Below are 20,427 nucleotides of genomic sequence, written 5' to 3' on the forward strand. Positions count from 1 at the left end.
TTACCCTACTCCCACCCTCACCCAGTACTACAAACTATAATTCCAAAAAAAAAATGTATCCTGGAATAAGTGCATCAAAAGACTTCTTCAGTTCAACAAACGCAATTCGACATCTCTATATTATCCTCTCGGGGAAATCAGAGGAAAGCAGAACAATTTTCCCCAAAGAGTATCTTCAGATCGAGTTAACTATGGAAGAACAGCTTTATGTATTTAATCGCCAGTAAATTATGAACATCCTGGACCTATTTTTTTGAAGTGAATGTAATTCATTGGAATCATTTAAGGATGTCTATACTCTTTTAAAAGATCAATAGCAGTTCCATTATTCTCTGAAAACCCGGAATGATGCTGAGGTTTGAAATGATTATAAGACACTTGACCTTTACTGGAGGAGCAGTCACTATTCATCATTCAGAACAGCCACTATTCATCATTCACATCCACTCCTTGTCTAGATAATTTTTGTTCTCCACAAGTTTGTTGGGATGAGATGAGCATCAGTTTTCATATTTTCCCTTCTCCTTCACTTGAAATCCTTTATTATTTAAAATACTAATTTTTCTTCTTTAAAACCATCCTTTGGGGATCTCCACAATTTTCATGAAAGATTAAAGCAATTAAAGTAACACATTTTTCTGTGACAAGGGGAGAGACAAGATTTAGCTCCACAGAGGGTATCTATCATTTGATCAAATTACTGACACCTGATAATTTCTTTCCAAACAGATTGACAAGCCTTAACATAATCCTTAGTCTATGAAAAGCAAATTACAAACAAATCACTTTATGCTTGTGAATTGTTTTAAATTAACATTATTATATTTACTTCTACAACAATAAACCAAAGTGCTTAGCCAAATTTCAAACTACGGCAAAATAAACAAACAAAACCCTGAAGAAGGAAGATTGAAATCACATTAGGACACATTAAATCATTTATGCTGTAAACAAATTCACTACACAGAAACACTCACTACTCCTTAATTTAAGAGGCATCATCAATAAACTTCTTTGTTCCTTTGATGCTGATTTTTCAACTAATTAAAAAATTTACCTTCTTCCTTTCTCACTCCCTTTGCTTTACCCACACACTTCTTACTGGTGTTAATGGCAACACATCTATCAAATATTTTTAGAATTTTCTCTCTTCCACAAAAAGAAAAAAATATACCCAGGAAAAATAAATAGTCTTTATATACTTGGAATACTGAAGTTTCCTTATAATTTATTACTTCACCTTTTCCTTGATTTACAGTCTTCTTTGCCTTTCTGGTCAAATGAAGGAGATTCAGCAGTCTCTTCCAAAAGTATTTTTTTTAACGTTAGAAAAATGAAATCAAGTTTCAGATGAATTACAATAAACAAATTTTACATACTTCTCCTATAAGGAAACTTTCTTGCTCCCACCAAAGGAAGTTTTGGCAAAGTAGGTACCTTTTCCTAAGCTGCTCTTTTTGTCATCCTGCAGTAGAAGATTCTTCTCTTAATATATAGACTGGGACATTCTGTTCCCCCCTCCTCCTTTTGGAAAGAATACAGTGACATCATAATCCACCTTCCATTTAGCTGAGTAACCATGGGTGATGCTCAGACATATGACTAAACAGAAGCACTAGGTCGGATTCACCTCCCTTTACCCCTCCCCCCTTTTTAAGTTTGAGAAAGGAATAAGAGCCAATAATGGTCGGATGTTTGCTTATGACTTGCTATCACATACGTGCGATCTAGCAAAAGAAAAGATTCGAGAGCTTCCCTTTACCCAGAACTATTTCTATGCAAGACAACTTGGCCTTCATTAAATGAGCTACACCTACGTGAATACCTAGCACATGAGCAAGCTCCAGATCTCTCATCTTCTTATATCCAGTGGTGGTTCTATAATCCAGCAGTACATTGGAAGAGGTCCCCTGCATTTTGTTTCATCTCGCATTAAATTAAGATAGACATATTGGACAATATCTGAAGATGACTGCTTTAACATTTTTTTAAACTTTCCTTGGTTTCAGTTCCTTGTATGTCTTCTTCCCTCACCTCTCCCTCTCACCCCCAAAATAATAGCAGGAACAACAAACACAACATGATCCTGTCCTTCCTCAAAAGGTGTATTCAGATTTAGAAATGACAGTTTTACCTGTCAATCTGTAGCTTCCAGATAGTGATGTAAAAGGTCTTTGGGAACTAGTATATACACAACAAAACCTAAATGACTAAACTTTTTCTTTTCTTTTGCCCAACATTTCCTGTAGTTCTTTCGGAGTCCTTCAGAGCCATCTTTGTTTACTTAAAATGACATTCTTGTTTGATTTGTAAAAGGTGGTGTGATTGATTTCCCAGTTAGTTGTATTCAAAATAGCAAATAAAAAAGGAATGTGATTTTTGAAAAGCAACCTGGTAGACATGGGAAAGGAGTTAGCTAACTATTGAACTGCACCAAAATTAGAAGAGTAAATATTCAAGAGTAGGGGATTATTTGTGTGTGTGTGTTTACATAAGACCTGCTTTTTTTAACCTCAGGAGAAAATGCCTTAGGTATTGAATAGGGCTTAGATGACTTCCAGATTAACTGAAAATTGTGTGAGGAAGTCCTTATCTTTTTTCTTTGTCTCTCCTTAGATCTTAAGTCTTTCAGCAGTTTCCAGTCTATGCAGATAAGCAGCTTACATGGTGAATTTCCACTGAACTCTCCAAGCTAAGGTGAAGATGAGACACTCTTTAGGAAATGGAAGGCATTAGTAACTGCTCTTCCAAACCCCAACACTTTCCAAAACTTTAACCATCAAAGCATCTCCTGTAGTCTTGAGTTATTATCCTTGTGTATGCATGTGTGTGTAGAATGTTTCCATGTCAGAGACAATTAACTTCTGGAAGGCTGCCCATCAGTAATCACCCTTGGCTGGGTAGGCTTGCCTTGCTCCAAACAGGAGGAGGCAACTGGGGGAAGTTGTATGCTAGAAAACCATTCAGGAAAGCTAAAAATCCCATCTGGCTCAGAAGAGGACTCACTGGACTTGAAGCTGGTCCAGAGCAGTGTCTCACTGACAAATTCAATCCATATTAGATACTACAAAGAGGAGTTAATTTTTTTGAGGGATGGGTCAGGGTGCAGGGCAAGGGATGATATTTTGGAGGGGGCATAATCCAGGTATCTAAATTTCACTGAGACAAAGAGGAAGCCATTCTCTTATTTTTGAATTCATTATAACTACTACACTTTGCCTTTTTTGAGCCTCAGTTTGCTCACTTGTAAGATAAAGGGGTTGTATTAGATAATTCCTAAGGTCTCCTCAGCTATAACATTTTATGATTCTTGGGTTTCCTTCCCTGTACCTCTTTTGATCCTCCTGTGTGGGTATGGAAGAATGGTTTCAAAAGTTTCATTGTCTTCTTGTGAAAAGGCCAGCTTCTTCCTCCTACTATTTTGTTTACCCACCTGCCTCCACATCTTACCTTGCTATATTTTCAAGTGCCCAGCTTTAGGTGAGGCAAGAATATTCCCACTTCCAGAGCTTAGAATGGGCATTGGGAGCCACAAGCAGTTAGTTGCTCAATCTTCCTATATTTCTCTGGGCTGAGATTGGGATATCTAAGGTGAAAGGATTTAGCACTTGCAAGACAGGAGAAGAAAGAAACTGAACTCCATAAAGGGAAGGGGCTGGGGTGGGCGGGGAGGGTGAGTGGGAAGAGGATCAATAATGATGGCTGCATTAGTTCTGACATTTTATGGAATTTAAGGCCAATTTATTGGTCTATTAGTTTTATGAGTTCAATACCATAAGTATTGACTGCTGCAAAATGGATTTTTAGAGGATGAGATTGCAGATAACTTGTTTTTTTTCTCCTCTTCCCACTTCCCCTTGTATCTTCTCCACCTTCTCTTACTCCCACAACTTCCTCATCTTCTTTGATCTCCTCATTCTCTTTGGTAAACACTTTTGAAACTCTCTTATAAAAATCTTGCTGGCTCAACATGATGTCCAATTCACTTTGTGTCTACTGGCAAGAAAACTAAGGGAAAAAAGTCTGAGAAGAGGACATAGACAAGAAGAACTTCCTTATACTGCAGCTGTACCCTCCCTTCCTCTTCATGCCAATGCATGATTTAAAAAAGGAAGATAAACTCCTTTCAGACAGTGACAAATTAGTCTTCCACTAGAGTGAAATCAGTCTCCCTGCCCTACCCTCCATTTTCTGTCCCTGACCCACCAACTTAAAACAGGGTAGGTAGGAATAAAACTATGTACTTTATCCAGGGCTCAGAGAATTCCACTTACTCCCTCATTTACCTGGCTTCTCTTTAGCCCAGCTTCTGGCAGACTAGCAGCAACCATCGTTATTTCTTTAATTCATTTAAAGCTTAGGTGATTGGTAGGGGTAAGATGAGGAAAGGCATAGAAAAAGAAGAAAAAGCAAGTAATACGTAATGAAAGTTTTTTGTTAAAGCCACCTCCCTTATTCTGTTTCATAGACTCCAATAGACACCATATTTGAGGGCAAGTTGTCAGTTATTAATTCATAAAGCCTGTTTCTTCTATATATAGTTGCATAGTGGCTGCAGTTGGCATTCTCTGGTGGTGTAGACTGTGGAATCCATGGACTTTCTCCAAAGCATAAAAACAAATTCGGTTGTGGCACTGATTGGATTTTGTAAACGGAGCTGGACTGGCTGGGTAACTCTAGTGAGCTGTCCATGGTGGTTAACAATTTCTGGATGTCAGTTTTCTTCAAACAAGACACAGACCACCCCTCCCCTAGGTGCCAGCGACACCCTGATCCTGGAGTTTGCTGAGAACAAGAGCAGTCTGAGAGCAGAGCATGTGAGAGTTGGACATTGTTCACTCAGGAAGCTCTATGACTCGAATTCAACGAAGGTGGACCTTCAAAGTTGGAAAGAAAAGAAAAATTCTAGATATTCCAGATTGTGGGTTTCCATTTCCTTCCTTTTTCTTTTTTAGTCAATATTTCTTGAGTTTTGTGGAAATGCCTCTCCCCCTCTTCACCTCATCCCCCAAACCAAACAGTGCTGCTCTTCCATATCTTGGATTCATTGATGAGAGGTCAGGGTAGCCTCATGCGGCAGCAATGCTTCTTAAATTGTTTCTTTAAGCATCCACAAATTGCCCATTCTACTTTTTTTTTGAGGAGTTGGTGTGGTCTGGCATTGTTCTGATCATGTAAATAGCAGTCTATTTTATAGGGTCTGGAAACTAATGCAGAAAGGACTTATCATTTATCCAAGGAATTCTGGTTAGTTCTTATTTGTGGTAAATCTAGTTCCAGTGTTCGCCTCTTCCTACTTAAGACAATGTTTCTGGATCTTAGTCATGTACTAAGTACCTACTGACCATTCTAAGTAAATATAGAAACAGAGAAAACTTAGATCAGTTTTCTTAAGATGTGCTTTTCTTCCCAGTGAAATAGAGATCTGCACTGGAATTCTGACAGTCCCCTATTGTGTAAAGGTTAGAAGTATGTATCTAAGCTCCTTTACAGGCTAATGGGGAAGATGTTTAGCTTTAAAAAAAATTCTCACCTCTTTATTAGCTTCAATTTCCTTTGATAATTTGTTTTCCCTCTCTATTGTTCATCTCCAGGCACTTGTATTTCTGTCTGCCCAAGCAAAGCAACTAAATATTGGGGATCAACTTTTATTTTCTGGAACATTAACACCTAATGTGCTTAAGTATTATTGTTTTGCTGTTTGTTTTTGTGGAAGACTAAAATTTGGAAAATCACCTTTACTATCTTGTTCCTCATTCTTCAAGAAGTTTTGTAACTATCAGTTTTTAATCCTAGTTGTTCTTTTCATTGGTCTTTACTTATTAACAGCTTCCATGGTGCTTGGTTGCAAGATATGATATCCATTATTATTTTATTGGTTTCCCTCACCTTTGCTTCATCTTTCTAGTTTCATAACAGAAAAATCTTTAAGGATATAGGGAGGAATAGGGACTTTCCCACAACAAAGCCAATTGCTAAGTCTTTGACTAAGTAGACAAGTCTTCTCGGTGGTATGGTGGCTCATCAAGACCTGAATCAAAATCCTGCTTCAAGCACCTACTAGCTGTGTGATGCTGAGCAAGTAATTGAAACTATTGGCCTCAGTTTCCTCATCTGTAAAATGGGGATAATCATAGTACTCTCCCATGGCTGTTGTGAAAATCAAATCAAATTATATATGTAAAGAGCTTTGTAAACCTTAAAGCTCTATATAAATGCTAGTTAATCTCTAAGGGATTGCCTGAGGCACACGGAGATTAAGAGATTTTCCCAGGGTCATTCCTCTAGTGAATAATAGAGGTGGGATATAAATGCAGGTAATTCTGTCTACTACACATTTTTTTAACAGGGGCAGAATGAAGTTATGTCTCCACTGTATTTTCTTGACAGTTTTCTGTCAAGGCTGAATTCCTAGGAGAGAAAGGGGAGGAAAGAAGCATATATACAGAGATAGACTTGGGTCCCATTTCAAGCACTTCTATCAACTTCCTTGCTTTGCAGGAATCAAAGATTTTCCTTCAATTTTTGCTAGCTCCAATTAATTTATAAATGACTTAAGCTAGCTGCCAGAAGTCAGACATTTTTTTTGATGCTAGTGACTGTGATACCTCTGACTCAAAGGGTCTCATATGTTAATGTGACTCCCTGCTGTCTAATGTATTTGATTCCATTATTACTCGAGGACCATTCCTTGCAATTAATTTGTGTGTCCACTCCAATGGACATGATAAAAGAAAATATAAGGTGAATTTTTTTTGTGCACCAAAACAACTAAGCTCTCTTGTTATATATCTCTTCTTTGTCCACCTCCAAATTAAGCCTGACATGGTTGGATTCCTGATGCACTTAATAGTTTTGTGCTCATCCCACTAAGCTGTTAATTATACATAGAACTGCCAAGGTGTTTTTAATGGTTAAAATGGTATTCTGTGGAAAGGTTTAGAAGAAATAGCTTTGCCCTATAAATATAGGTCACATTCTTTGTAAAGTGATTCTTAATGTGTAAAAATGTACATGTCTATGTAATTTAACTTGTGATTTTAAAAGATCCATGATAGCCTTAAGTGGAGCTAGTTTATGATAGAAGCTCAAGTATGGTTGACAGGTTTCCAAAAAAAAAATCAGATGTTTAAAAGAGTTTCATTGTCAATGTGCACCAAGTATATAATAATCTCAACCAAAAGCATTGATTCTGGAGACAGAGGACCTGGTCTACCTCTGATGCTTTCTAACCAATAAATGCTATGTTTTTTCTAACTGTGGATTATGTTGCTAAGCGGCTTTAACTATTAAATGAGGAGGAAAGAGTGGACTAGGTAGCCTCAGAAAGCCCTTCTTATCCTTGAGCTATGATCCTGCAGTTCTGTGAACTACATGTTTCCCTCAACTTTTTCTAGTCCCACTGTGGCCAAAACCAAGGAAACAAGGTGTGAGGAGAGAGTCCAAATATACTAGGGGGAAATCGTGGCATCAGATCTGTTAGCAAATACAGATCTGTAAGAACTTTCCCAGTCTTTGCAACAGCTGAAAAGGTTTTGCTTATTTGCTGAGTAATGAAAGTAGATCCATATCTACTTACTACTGATTGTGTGGACATAACCACTGAGTCCAATTCAGAGCCTGAAATAATGTACTTGTGTTCTATCTGGCATAACTAAGCCAAGTTCATGGCTAAGTTATAATACTTTGGGTTGCTTTTAACAATCCAAGCTATTGGTCCTGTTATGAAAATGTGAAAGCTAAATATTGTATCAGGCTTAGATGTATCCAGCATTGGAAGAGTTTGACAAGTCCTATATATATAAACAATATGCATTATCCCAAATGAACTACATGCGGATGAGAAATTCATTACTCTTAGAATTTTCAGAATAAACACCAAATTCAGAAAAAATATAAGCAAAAGAACAACCTTTTACCTTAAATTTCAAACTATTTAAACATTAATAGTTTTACATACATTTATATGCACATTGTAATAGATCATCTAAACACTTAACATAATTGAAAATGTTGAAAATTCTAACAAGCATATTGTTGGAAAATAACACTGTATTTGAAGTCAGAGGAGCTGGGTTCTAATCCTCACTGTTACTTAACACAGATGAGATCTTAGATAAGCTACTTTTTCTCTCTAGGGTTCAGTTTCATCTTTAAAATGAAGAAGTTACACTAGGCTTCTTGTGAAGTTCCTTTCAGGTCTAGACAAATAAATTCTTGGAATAACTGCAATACAAATAAATTGGAAGACTGGATAGGATGCTAGGTTAATGGGTGTTGATATTTGGCTCCTATGTCCATGAGCAGGGAGCAGTAGCAGAAAGAGCAGTAACTAACCTTTGGAGTCAGAGAAACTGAGCACGAACACTAGTTTTGCTAATATATCCATCAGTTTCCAACATCTATCTCACAGACACTATCACTATGATTACTACAGATTTAAAAGCTCAAATAGAATATTGAGAAAAATGCTTTGTATCAGAAGTTTAAAAAAATAAGTTAAGAAAATAGTTCAGTGTGAAATAATTCTTCCTTCCTTCTGGAGGTGTGTGTTTTATTTGTGATGCGTGAAGACCTATGAGGAATACATTGAGAATACAGAGAGGAAGAGAGTAAAGAGAAATTTCTTCCTTGTAGGAACTATTTTAACTCTGTAGTATTATAAAGCAACTTTACGAAAAGTGTTAGCAACTACAAATGCAGTATATTTTGGAAAAAAATTTTCCTATGATTACTGAAGAGAAGACAAAGAGAAAAAAAGGAATCAAAAGTAACATAAATCATGCCCAGGAGCAGAGAAGTTGAGTGGAAAAATATTTTCTTGCCCCAAATCTCTATATATCCACCATGGTACAACTGACAATGGCAAGTTGTTAAGAGATTTTTGAGTCCACTCAGCTCTAATGTTTGTCTGCTCAATTTATTTTACTTTACAATAAAAAATATTTTTATTTGAATGGGAAGGACAGAGAAGGAGTATGCTTAAAGTTTTGGTTGATTAATAATTCAGTTACAATTTTTAATTACCAAAGTGCAGTAGTTATTATTTCCTATTAAATATGAAAGCTTGACACAGTTTATGACAAAGTAAAAGTCTGTACTTAGACTTCAGCGTCTGATAATTGATAACTCTGATATATGACTAAATTTAGTGGTAAAAACTATTTTTGAATGTTTATCTAAACATTATTTGGAATTAAAAAAAGATTTATTAATTGGGTATTTAGCCTTTTAACACTTTAGTTATTGATAAGAACTAATAATAGGTATGAGGTTGGCATGAAGAAATTTGCCAAATCAGGGTAGATATACTACTAAATTTGCATTTACATGTGTAAAGGATATGCATTTATGGGAAAATATATCTGTACTTTTAGCCATAGCAACTCGAGACACTATCTTCTAAGATATGGAGGGATTGTGAGCCACGTCAATGGAGAAAGAATCATATTACCGTAATACAATATAAAGATATGTAGAAGAAATCGCACGTCTTTGAAGTATTGAAGAACACATATATCTTTTTAACTCTATGATGTCTTTGGTAGTAAGTCTTTAATTAATGGGTTAATTTTCCTGGATTAAGCTAAACAGACACTGTGGTCCTCATGCATAACTTTCCTCTAGGTTAAGTACACAGGCAACCACCAAATCCAACCAGAGCCCAACTGTGGGTTTGACTCAGTTGCAGACCAGCAGCCACTAATACTTTCATGGCTCCAAGACAAACAGTAAGCCAGAAGCACCAGTTTATTCCAAGCATAGAACCCTACAGATTGGCAAAGCTAATTGATTCAAATGAATACATGACTCCAGCAGGATTTGACAGCTGGGTGTCGATATAATCTCATCATTCTCAAATCGGACTTTCAGTTAAGATCTTGTACTATACCTGCTGCTAAAAGTGAGGGAAAATGCATGGGGGAGGAAAAATGTTAACATGGTTCTTTATTAATACCATAAGTGCTTAAAACAGTAGTAGAATGAAAATCAGAAAATAAAAATTGGTTATAGATCACCATACCATACCTAAATACCTTATTCTACCTAAGTTATTCCAAACACTTAAATTTTGGTCACCTATGAATTCCTCTATCTCTCATCTCCATAGTAGATTGTCCTCCAGAAAGGAAAAATAACCCCTGGCTTTGGAAGAATTTTCCATTGCCTCTTTTATGAATTAGGAAAAATTGGGAATTGAAGGAAAGGGATTTAGGGGTTTAGGGAACTGCAATTGCTCGATAACACCTATATCTCAAAGTTATTATAAGGATCAAAAAACAGCATTTTGCAAATCTTTTAGCACAAAATGTTGTTGTTAATACCCTCCAAATCAAATTAAGAAACACTGTGATATTTGGTATTTCCAATAAAAAGATGTGAAAGAAATGAGAGACAAGACTTGTAGATGTCATCAAAACCATGCCTATATACCATTAAACCATCTGTGAAAAAAGAATTGGTAAGCCTTGGATGTGGTGGGCACCAAATAAGTTCACAAAGAATGAAACTGGCTTCATTTTAACAGACAGGAGATATTTGATATTAAATCATAATCATATGAGTCCCTGAATTTTGGGCAGCTAGGTGGTAGAGTGGACTCATTTTCCTGAGTTCAAACATGGCCTCAAACACTTAGTTGTGTAACTCTGGGCAAGTCATTTAACCCTGTTTGCCTCAGTTTCTTCATCTATAAAATGAGCAGGAGGAGGAAGTGGCAAACCATTCCAGTATCTTTGTCAAGAAAATTCCAAATAGGGTCATGAAGAATCAAACCCAACTGAAACAACTCAACAAGAACAACCTTGAATTAATTTTTTATGGTTTAATATTTTTATTTCCCCCCAATTACACACAAAACAATTTTTAACATTCAGTTTTTAAAAATTTTGAGTTCCAAATTCTCTCATTTCCCCCCCCCCCATTGAGAAGGCAAACGATTTGATATAGGTTATACAATGCAGTCATGCAAAACATATTTCCACATTAGTCATGTCATGAAAGAAAAACACAGTCCAAAAAAAGAAAGATAAAGAAAGCAAAGAAAAAGTATGCTTCAATCTGCCTTCAAACTTTATCAATTCTTTCTCTGGAAATGGATAACATTTTTCGTCATAAGTCCTTCTAAATTGTCTCGGATCTTTGTATTGCTGAGAATAGAGTTAAATCATTCACAGTTGGTCATTGTACAATATTGCTGTTACTTTATACAGTGTTCTCCTGGTTCTGCTCATTTCACTTTCCATCAGTTCATCTAAATCTTTCCAAGTTTTTGTGAGAGCATCATGCTCATCATTTCTTATAGCAGAATCGTATTCCATCAAAATCACATAGCATAACTTGTTAAGCTGTTCCCCAATTGATGAAAATCTCCTCAATTTCCAATTCTTTACCTCCATGAAATGAACTACTATAAAATTTTTGTACATATAGATCCTTTTCCTTTTTAAAAAAAATGTCTTTGGGATGGTTTTATAGCCCTTTGGGTATAGTTGCAAATTGCTCTACATCAGTATACAACTTCACCAATAGTGCATTAGTGTCTCAGTTTTACCATGACATTGCTCAGTAGTGATTTAGAACATTTTTCACATAATTATAGATAGCTTTAATTATTTTGTTATTAAATTAAATTAAAAATTAAGTGGGGTTCTGCTTCCAGGGTGGAGGGTTCACTTACCCAAGCTTCAAGATTTTTGTGAAGCTGTTTTCAGAGCTAGTTCTGAAAGCTTACAGCTTTCTGTTCTTCCAAAGTGATAGGATCTAAGGAGAAGTGTGTTACTACTCTCCTGGCCTATACTCTGGTATGTGAGTGACCACAAGTACTCTTTTCTACCTTGGGATTGTGACCAGAGTCTCTGATCCCCTGTGGCTGCAAGGACTGCTCTGCTAGTGCTCCTCCTAGATCTGGGACTGAGGCCCAGGACTGTGAAACAGACATGAATATGGGCAATGCAACAGGGTCCTGCCCCCCAGTGCCAGCAAAGGGATCCCTGTAATCTCTTCTGACCGGTTGTCTGACCCCCCTTACCAGTTGCTGAGAACTCTGGAAGCAGCCACTGCCAATGCTGATTCAGTTACTCCCAAGGCCTGCTGGTTTGCTGGTGTCCAGACTGTGCTGTCACAGCTTGCACTGGACTGGGCTCTACTCTCACCCTGGTGAGACAGACTTTTCCTCATAACCTTCTAAGATGCCTTGGGCTAGAAAAGTGTTTCATTCTGCCCTTTTGTGAGTTTTGCCACTCCAGAATTTGTTTTGAGGCAATATTTTAAAGGTATTTGGAGGGAAATTTGGGAGAGCTCAGGCAAGTCCCTGCCCTTTCCTCACCATCTTAGCTTCTACCTCAAAGTAATACATATGTAACTAAAATGAAAAGAAAAACTGGAATCACAACTGATTCATGACCCCAAAAAAGCTCATATTTCATCTCATATATGCTTCCCCTTTTGATGTCCTTGTTCCTATCTGTGATATCACCATTGTGCCATATTGTGCCTATTGTGCCATATTGGATTCCTATCTGTTATCATCAGTTCTTTTCTTTCCTTTCTTTTTCTTACAGAGGTAGTTACAAGTACTATCAATTCCACCTCTGTGATATTTCTTCTTTATTGCCAATGTGACCATACTAGCCTCAGTATCCAATAAAAAATATTACAATGGTCTTACAATACACCTTTCTCTTTTCATTCTGTATGTCTTTATTTTTTAGTTGTATTGTTTATAAATAGCAAAATGGTTTAATTTGTTTCTATTCTTCCATTTTTTCACTTTTTTTCTACCTCTGGAACATTTCTCAAACCCATTTGCATCTCTCTACTCACCCTGTTACTACTCTAGTTCACATAGACTATTTTTTAAAAAAAATTCCTTGTCATTGTTATTTATGTAGTGCTTTAAGGCTTGCCCAGAATTTCATATGTGTGTGTATGTATTGACACACATATATGTATATAAAATCTCATTCATTCCTAACGACAACCACAATGATAGCGTATGCTATCACTAAAAACAATTAATTAACTATCCATCTTTGACATTCATCAAAAATTCTTTTTGAATTATAAATCCTCCCCCTTCCCTCAACCCCCATCCATCTTCTGGTTCTGCTTATAAATTATACATGTAAAAAAATAATGCAAAACATATTTCCACATTAGCCATGTTGCAAAAGAAAACACAGACAAAAAAAAGAAAAACAAAAAAAGGTAAAAAGTATGCTTCTATCTGCATTAAGAGTTCCTCAGTTCTCTTTTTGGAGACTGATAACATTTTTCATCATAGATTCTTTGAAATTGTCTTGGATTATTGTCTTGATTAGAGTAACTAAGTCTTTCATCCTTACAATATTACTATTACTGTGTACAATGTTCCCTGGTTCTATTTACTTCACTTTGCATGAATTCGTATAAGTCTTCACAGGTTTTTCTGAAACCATTCTCCTTCATTTCTTATACCACAATAAATAGTATTCCATCACAATCAATATACCCTCTTTCAGATGTAAACAAATGTTAAAAGAAAAAAAGAAAAGAAATAAGTTAAGGACCTAAATAGACTTTAAGAAAATAAGATATGATGGCTCAGTGGTGATTAATTAATGGAATGCAAAGAAACATACATATTTCTAAGTTATATGTAGGACTTTATCCTTTAAAAAATTGACCATGTTTTAAAGCATAAAAACCTTATAATCAAATTGAGAAAAGCAGAAGTATTAAACATCATTTACTAACTACAATAAAATTATACTAACTTTTACTAAGTTATTTACTAAATTGTACTAATTTACTAAATTGTACTATAATAAAATTATAATCAATAAAGAACCTTTAAAAAGGTTTCAAATTTAAATGGAATTTAAATTTAATCCTAAAAACCTGATGGGTTAAAGAATAAATTTCAAAATATATGATTTAACTAAAGAAAATGTTAACAATGAAACATCATACCCAAACTTTTGGAATGTAGCCAAAGCAGTCATTAGAGGAAAACAAAGCAGAAATACCTGATCATTTTTCACTACACTTCATAGAAGGAAATTTAGTTATGTGTATTGTTTTGAGGAGAAATTAAATTTCTGAAGTTTTCTTGGTATATAAATACTAAATAGCCCACTAATACAATTTACAATTATTCACTATGTTTTCAATCATTTGTTTCTCAGATATTATGATCCATATAAATGTGAAGTCAACGTGGACACTTCCTTTGCTGATTTTTCATCCAGGTAATCGCTATTAATTAATTGTAGGCATCCTGAAAGGATCTGTCCTGGTTCTCCTCCCCTTTCCGTTTATATTAGCACATTTGATGATCTTATCAGCCCCCATGGATAAAAAGATCATTTCTATGCAGATGTTTCTCAGATCTAGTTTAGTTCCTCTAAAATATCCCTAGTTTAGTTTCTCTCCTGAGCCCCAGCCCTCTTTGACATCTCAAACTGAATGTTTAATAAGGAAATCAAACCCAATATGTCCAAAACAGAACTCATCATCTTTGCCTCTAAAACCTTCCCCTTTCCAGGCTTCCCTTTTATGGTTAAGATTACTTCCAATCTTCCATTCACTTGGGCTTACAACCTTGGTGTTATCCTTAAATCCTCACTCTCACTCAGCCCACCTATCAAATGTGTTTTATCTTGTCACTTCTTTTTTTTTTTTGGAGGGAGGGAGGCAGGGCAATTAGGTTTAAGTGACTTGCCCAAGGTCACACAGCTACTAAGTATGTCAAGTGTCTGAGGCCTGGTTTGAACTCAGGTCCTCCTGACTCCAGGGCCAGTGCTCTACTCACTGCGCCATCTAGCTGCCCCTACCTTGTCACTTCTGCTTTCATATCTCTCACATAGTTCTCTTCTCTCCACTCACAGAGTTCCCACCCCAGTTCAGGGTCTTGTTGTTTCTCACTTGAGCTATTGTAATAACCTTCTAAGTCACCTCCCTGCTTCAAATTTCTGCTCACTCAAATCTATTCTCTACTTTGTTTCAAAAGTGATTTTTCTAAAGTGTAAGTCTGGCCATGCCACCCTCATACTCAGTCAGCTCCAGGGACTCCCTATTACCTCCAACATCTGTGTCTGGAATTTAAAACTCTTCAAAACATGAATCCTTCCTAAATTTGCAGTCTTCTTACACTTTTTTCCTCTCCCTGTATTTTATGATTCAGTTAAACAGGCCTACTTGCAATTCTTTAAACATAACATGTCTTTGCATGCTCAACCCCCTCAACCTCCTTCTTGGTTTCCCTGGCTTCCCTTAAGACTCAGCTCAAGTTCAACCATCTGCAAGAGGCCTTCTATGGTCCTCCCAGATGTTAGTGCCCTTCCTTCTCAGATTATGTTCCATTTGTTTGTACCTAGTTACTTACTTGTCATCTCTTTCATTAGAATGTATACTCCTTGAGGACAGGGACTATTTGTAATTTTCTTTCCTAGTGTTTGTGTCAGTGTCTGGCATGTAGTAGTCACTTAATAAATGCTTGTGGACTGACACCCCCATATACAGAATAAGGGTAAAGCATATATTTATATTGGCAGTCTAGTTTTTTCTCCAGAGAATGTGCATTCAAAGTATTGACTTTGGGACTTTTTTTTCTTTCTTTAGGCAATTGATATCTTGGCTTTAAATTAGCTCTATGCCACAAGGAGTGCCAATGTGTCAGTATTAGGTTGTATGTTATAATATGACGTAAGAACTTTCTAGTCAAAGACATGACAGGGTGGCTGCATATGTTCCCTGACTCAGATGGTTTTAGAATGCCCCAGGACTACCTCAGAAGTTTGAATAAGCCTGGTAAGGTTTCATGAGATCAGGAATACATACTTGCTATATAAAAAAGGCACATGGTATGTCCATTTCTGCTTTCAGCATATCATGAGATCCAGGATATTCTTAGAGGAATGAGGATATTTAAGAATGTTCCTGAGGGATTCCTACATTCAAAATGCTATTTTCTTTTCAAATGAAATTATTCTCCTTATGAAATGTCTCCTTTTTGCTTATACTAGAGAATTAATTACACCTTTTACTAAACTGTCATTGTGTTCTATTTTCTGTAAGAATTTCTACAGATGAAAACAGTTTTTCCAGCCATAGATTTAGCTTTTAGCTTGACTTATTCCCCGTATGCTATTATCCAATTCCTGTGAATATGTGTGCCAACCTTTTTGCCATTCCTTGTCTTTCCCCTCAGCCTCTGGCAGTAAAATCAAGAAGGCTTGAGGTTTAGAAAAGATGAGGAAGGAGACATGTTCATATCTGCCGATCTTCAGTATAATGAAGTATTATTAACACAGCCTTTTCTTCTTTGTCTCTTTGTTTTCTTCTTTCCTCCACCTTCAAGTAATTATTATTCCATACTGTAAAAAACTGAAATTAAGTTTGAAAGCAAGGACAAATGGATCAGGTCAAAAGTTATATCTGAACTGGAAAGAGCTGAATTTATTCACTTCAAGAGTGCCAGTTACAGACCTGAAAAGATATAGATGTAAAGGTATAAATGTATTGTCAATTTTTTTTTTTGCACAAAAAGGAGGTACTGGGATCAAGAGTGCAATAGTATAGTTTCTATTTTCAGTAAATTGAAAATATAACATCATACTGGTGCATACTTTCTCTCTCTCTCTCTCTCTCTCTCTCTCTCTCTCTCTCTCTCTCACACACACACACATATCTCAACAGATTTCTTTCATATGTATACACAATCTATACCATATACACCTTAAGGTAGATAGTACAATTTTATTTTTTCCATTTTTCAATGTTTCCAAGATATCTGATTTCACAAATGTCCCAGATAACTACTGCCCCTCTGATCTTGGCAGATTTTTTTTCATATTTACTATGCCTGAAAAAATGCATCCCCCTGAGGCCACATTGGTGATGAATCTCTCTGAATTTAGCCAGGCTGCTCCCAGTGGACAAATATAGTCTGCTACCAGACCTGGACTCAGAACCTTTCTAGGTTGGTACTAGCACTTAAGTTCTATGAGCATAGTGTTTAGTAATTCACTGTTACATTTACATCATAATGAGACATCAGGGTAAGTGGAAGATCCCCATTTTACTGTGAAAAATAAAACAGCCTTAGAAAGATGTAGTAACATCCCAAAGCTAGTGAGATTTGGAACTGGAACTTGAATACAGGTTAACTGTCTTTAGGCATATGGTTCTTCTCAGTATGCCCTCCTGGTTCCATTGGATAGTCCTATCTCTCCATCTTGTAACTGTGCAGTTCATTTTTTTGAACCTAAGCATAAAACTTTACAAACTTTTGCACAGTATAAATAAACTTATTTATAAATAAGCTATTTTTATAAATAAACTTTATTTCTAGGAAACTTCTCTGTATTAGATTTGACTCAAGATCTTTTTGAGGTCATCTAATGTGTTAACTGTCACTCACAGCTTTGAATCATATACAAATTTGTTCATTAAACTAATAGTTGAGTCATTTCAGCTATCTCCTTGGGTATCTTGCACTCATATATATTTGGTCCAATGAAATTGCATTTTAGTCAGTATTGCTTACATGCTAGTAAGTTCCAGAATTTCATGGTTGGTGATCTTGTCTTTTCCATTTAGTGTTTGAAAGGAGATGCTTCTTCAGTTATTTACTAGATGCACATTCTTGTTACTCTGACTAATTAAAAGGACAAAAACATACATTGGAACTGGATGCAAAATACCAGATAAAACAGGTAGATAGTTATAGGACAATAAAAGGGAACAAGGATTGAGGGTAAGAGGGTTTAAGTGAATTATATAGATTGTATGGGATATATACAGATATTCCTTTCCTGTTTTCGGCTTATCACATTTGTGACTCAGCACTTCAAGCCCTTTCTGATGATGGAATTCAAGTTACTTCTGGCCACGTAATGGTTCAATGTTGAAAGCACTTGTTACTTTGGTTTGAAAACCTCGAATGGTCCTTTGGTTCTTCTTCTCCCCACGATAGCAGTAAGAGGCAGCAGATCAATTTAAAAAAAAAAGGAGAGACAATTTCCAGCTCAAATATTTTCAAAATCCCACCGCCCCCCTTCCCCCTCCCCAAGGTGGCATCATATAACTCTGCTGCTAGACTTTCCCCACCCTGGTATCATGGTAACCACACCCACATTATCAGGAGATTCAACTAGACAAGTTTGCATCTGGGTCCCTGGTTGCATTTTCTGCTTTGTGTTTTATTTCTTAAATAGATGTTGCAATACTGTTCTTAAGGTAGCTGTGTCCAAACTTGGAGATGACCTTTTGAGTTCCAGAGGTCCAGATATCCTGGTTCAAGTGAGGAGAGGTGACTAATAGTGGGGGTGAAGATGACAGCATCAAGGGGATGACTGGGAATTGTTTAAACAGTGCAGAAGCAAGGTGAAATGTGGCCATTTTCTCACAAACTGTTTTGATCAGCCTCCTAAGAGATGGTAATAGTAGTTTTAAGCTATTTAAGCTATTAAACCCTATTTTAGGTCATTCTGCCAATGCATATTGTAAGTCTTTTGTGTTCATTTGTGTTTCTTTCATGTGTAAGAAAAAAAAAAACAACCTGACCTACACCTGATTATATTTGAGTACCTTTTTACTTTCCCCTAGACATGAATCAAAACCTAAGCCTTAACTGCTAGGGTAGGGGATTTAATGAGCTGAAGAGTGTGAGAAAAGAGAGTTAGGTGACCTCTCATTAGAGGGAAGACTTCTCTAGGATTGAACCCAGTCTGGACCACATGCATGAGTCCAGAACAGAAGGACTCCTTAGGATGAGGGAGTGAATGCAGTACAGGCCTAGCAATGAGTCTAATTGTTCCAAGGGTATAAAGAATCTTATGGAGAAAAGGTAACTAAGGGACAAATTATGTGGAAAGAGAATCACATAGATTTATGGGTGGAGGTGGAAGTTACTTCACCGGTTCCTGAGATTATAGATTTTGTAAAATAGGATGCATTCTATATACAGACAGTTTTTACTTTATATTAAAATTTGCAATAGGCACATTCAACTTTGCTTAAAGAATTCCAAAAGAAATCTGCATTCCCAAAAAACACCTATGTTAACTTTATTGTATGATATTGTGCTCCCTGTCTCTTTCTCTCCTTCTCTGCTTCTGCCCCTCAGCTCTATGGCTTCTCATACCCCCACCAAAAAGAAAAACTCATAAAAATTCTCCAAGTGAAAGCAGAAGAATGGCAGAAGAATGGTGGAGAGACTACCACCACTGCTGCCCAGGACTGGGAACATGGCTTAAGATTTCCTGAAATGAAAGAGGAAATCTTTGCCCCACTTCACCGCCTCTTGTAGCCATCTTCTCCTGTCTATCTGGCCCCCATGTATCTGCTGTCCCTCCCACCCTCCTTCTTCCTCTCGGTTCTGGCCAGGCCCTCACATGGCTTGTATTTCTCTTCCTGCTCTGGTTTTTCTGTCTCGGCCCCAACGTGTCCTCAAACTATATTCTGGCCCCTCCCTCCACAGGCTTGGGGCTCCCTTCACGCTTCCCTCCCTCCCATCCCCATGTCTGCAGGCAAATTTGCATTAGGTAAAAGCACTACCTAGTGGTCTGCAGACACTTTGACTTATGTAAAGCAAGAACTGTCTTTATGTGATGTGTATAGGTATGTGTATATGTGTATACATATATGTTTATAGACATGTATATATGTCTATATATTATACCTGCATGCATGTCTACGTACAGATATGCATACATATATGTACATACACATGTGTATATATACATATATATGTGTATATATATATATATATATATATATATATATATATACACACATATATATATATTTTCTGCCCCTCCACCCCAGGCCTGTCAGTATGTAATTGGGGGCAGTAGGCCCAAGAGGAAAACAAGTTTGAGCAAGTGGGCAGACCAGCTGAAAAGAAATGGTGTCTGCCTCAAGGGGTACAAGCAACCATGATGCCCAACTAAGGGTGATGACAGTCAATAAAGGAATTGTGGATCAGCCAAGGAGGAAGAAGAGGCTTAATGGTATAGTGAGCTTGCCAACCTTGGAGAGAAAGTAGGAATAGATCCACAACCTTAGGGTCTCATAAATCAATCTTGATGGGGCTGGATAAGAATGGGTGTGTTCTATAAAGAGGAGAGAGTATATTTAGGCTATTTTCAAAAGATAGCTTATGTAACAATCTGAAATATCTCAGGTCATTGTCAGAGAGCTGTTAGTAGCTGTGGGAACAACTTTGGTCCTTAAAAAGAAGTACCATGAAACCGGATTGTCTCATAACATTGGAGGCACATTGTAGGACAGAGAAGATTCATTGCATCCCCAGCTGAGGGAACAGGAGGGAGAAAAAAATTGGGAGAAAGTTGGACAGTATCAAAGAGAAGTCAGAACTTACTCATCTCTTGCTTCAGCCAAATCAGTAAGGAATAGCAGAATGATCCTTTAGTTTCATCT

The sequence above is a fragment of the Trichosurus vulpecula genome, chromosome 5 (assembly GCF_011100635.1).
Source record: "Trichosurus vulpecula isolate mTriVul1 chromosome 5, mTriVul1.pri, whole genome shotgun sequence".
In the NCBI taxonomy this organism is placed as follows: domain Eukaryota; kingdom Metazoa; phylum Chordata; class Mammalia; order Diprotodontia; family Phalangeridae; genus Trichosurus; species Trichosurus vulpecula.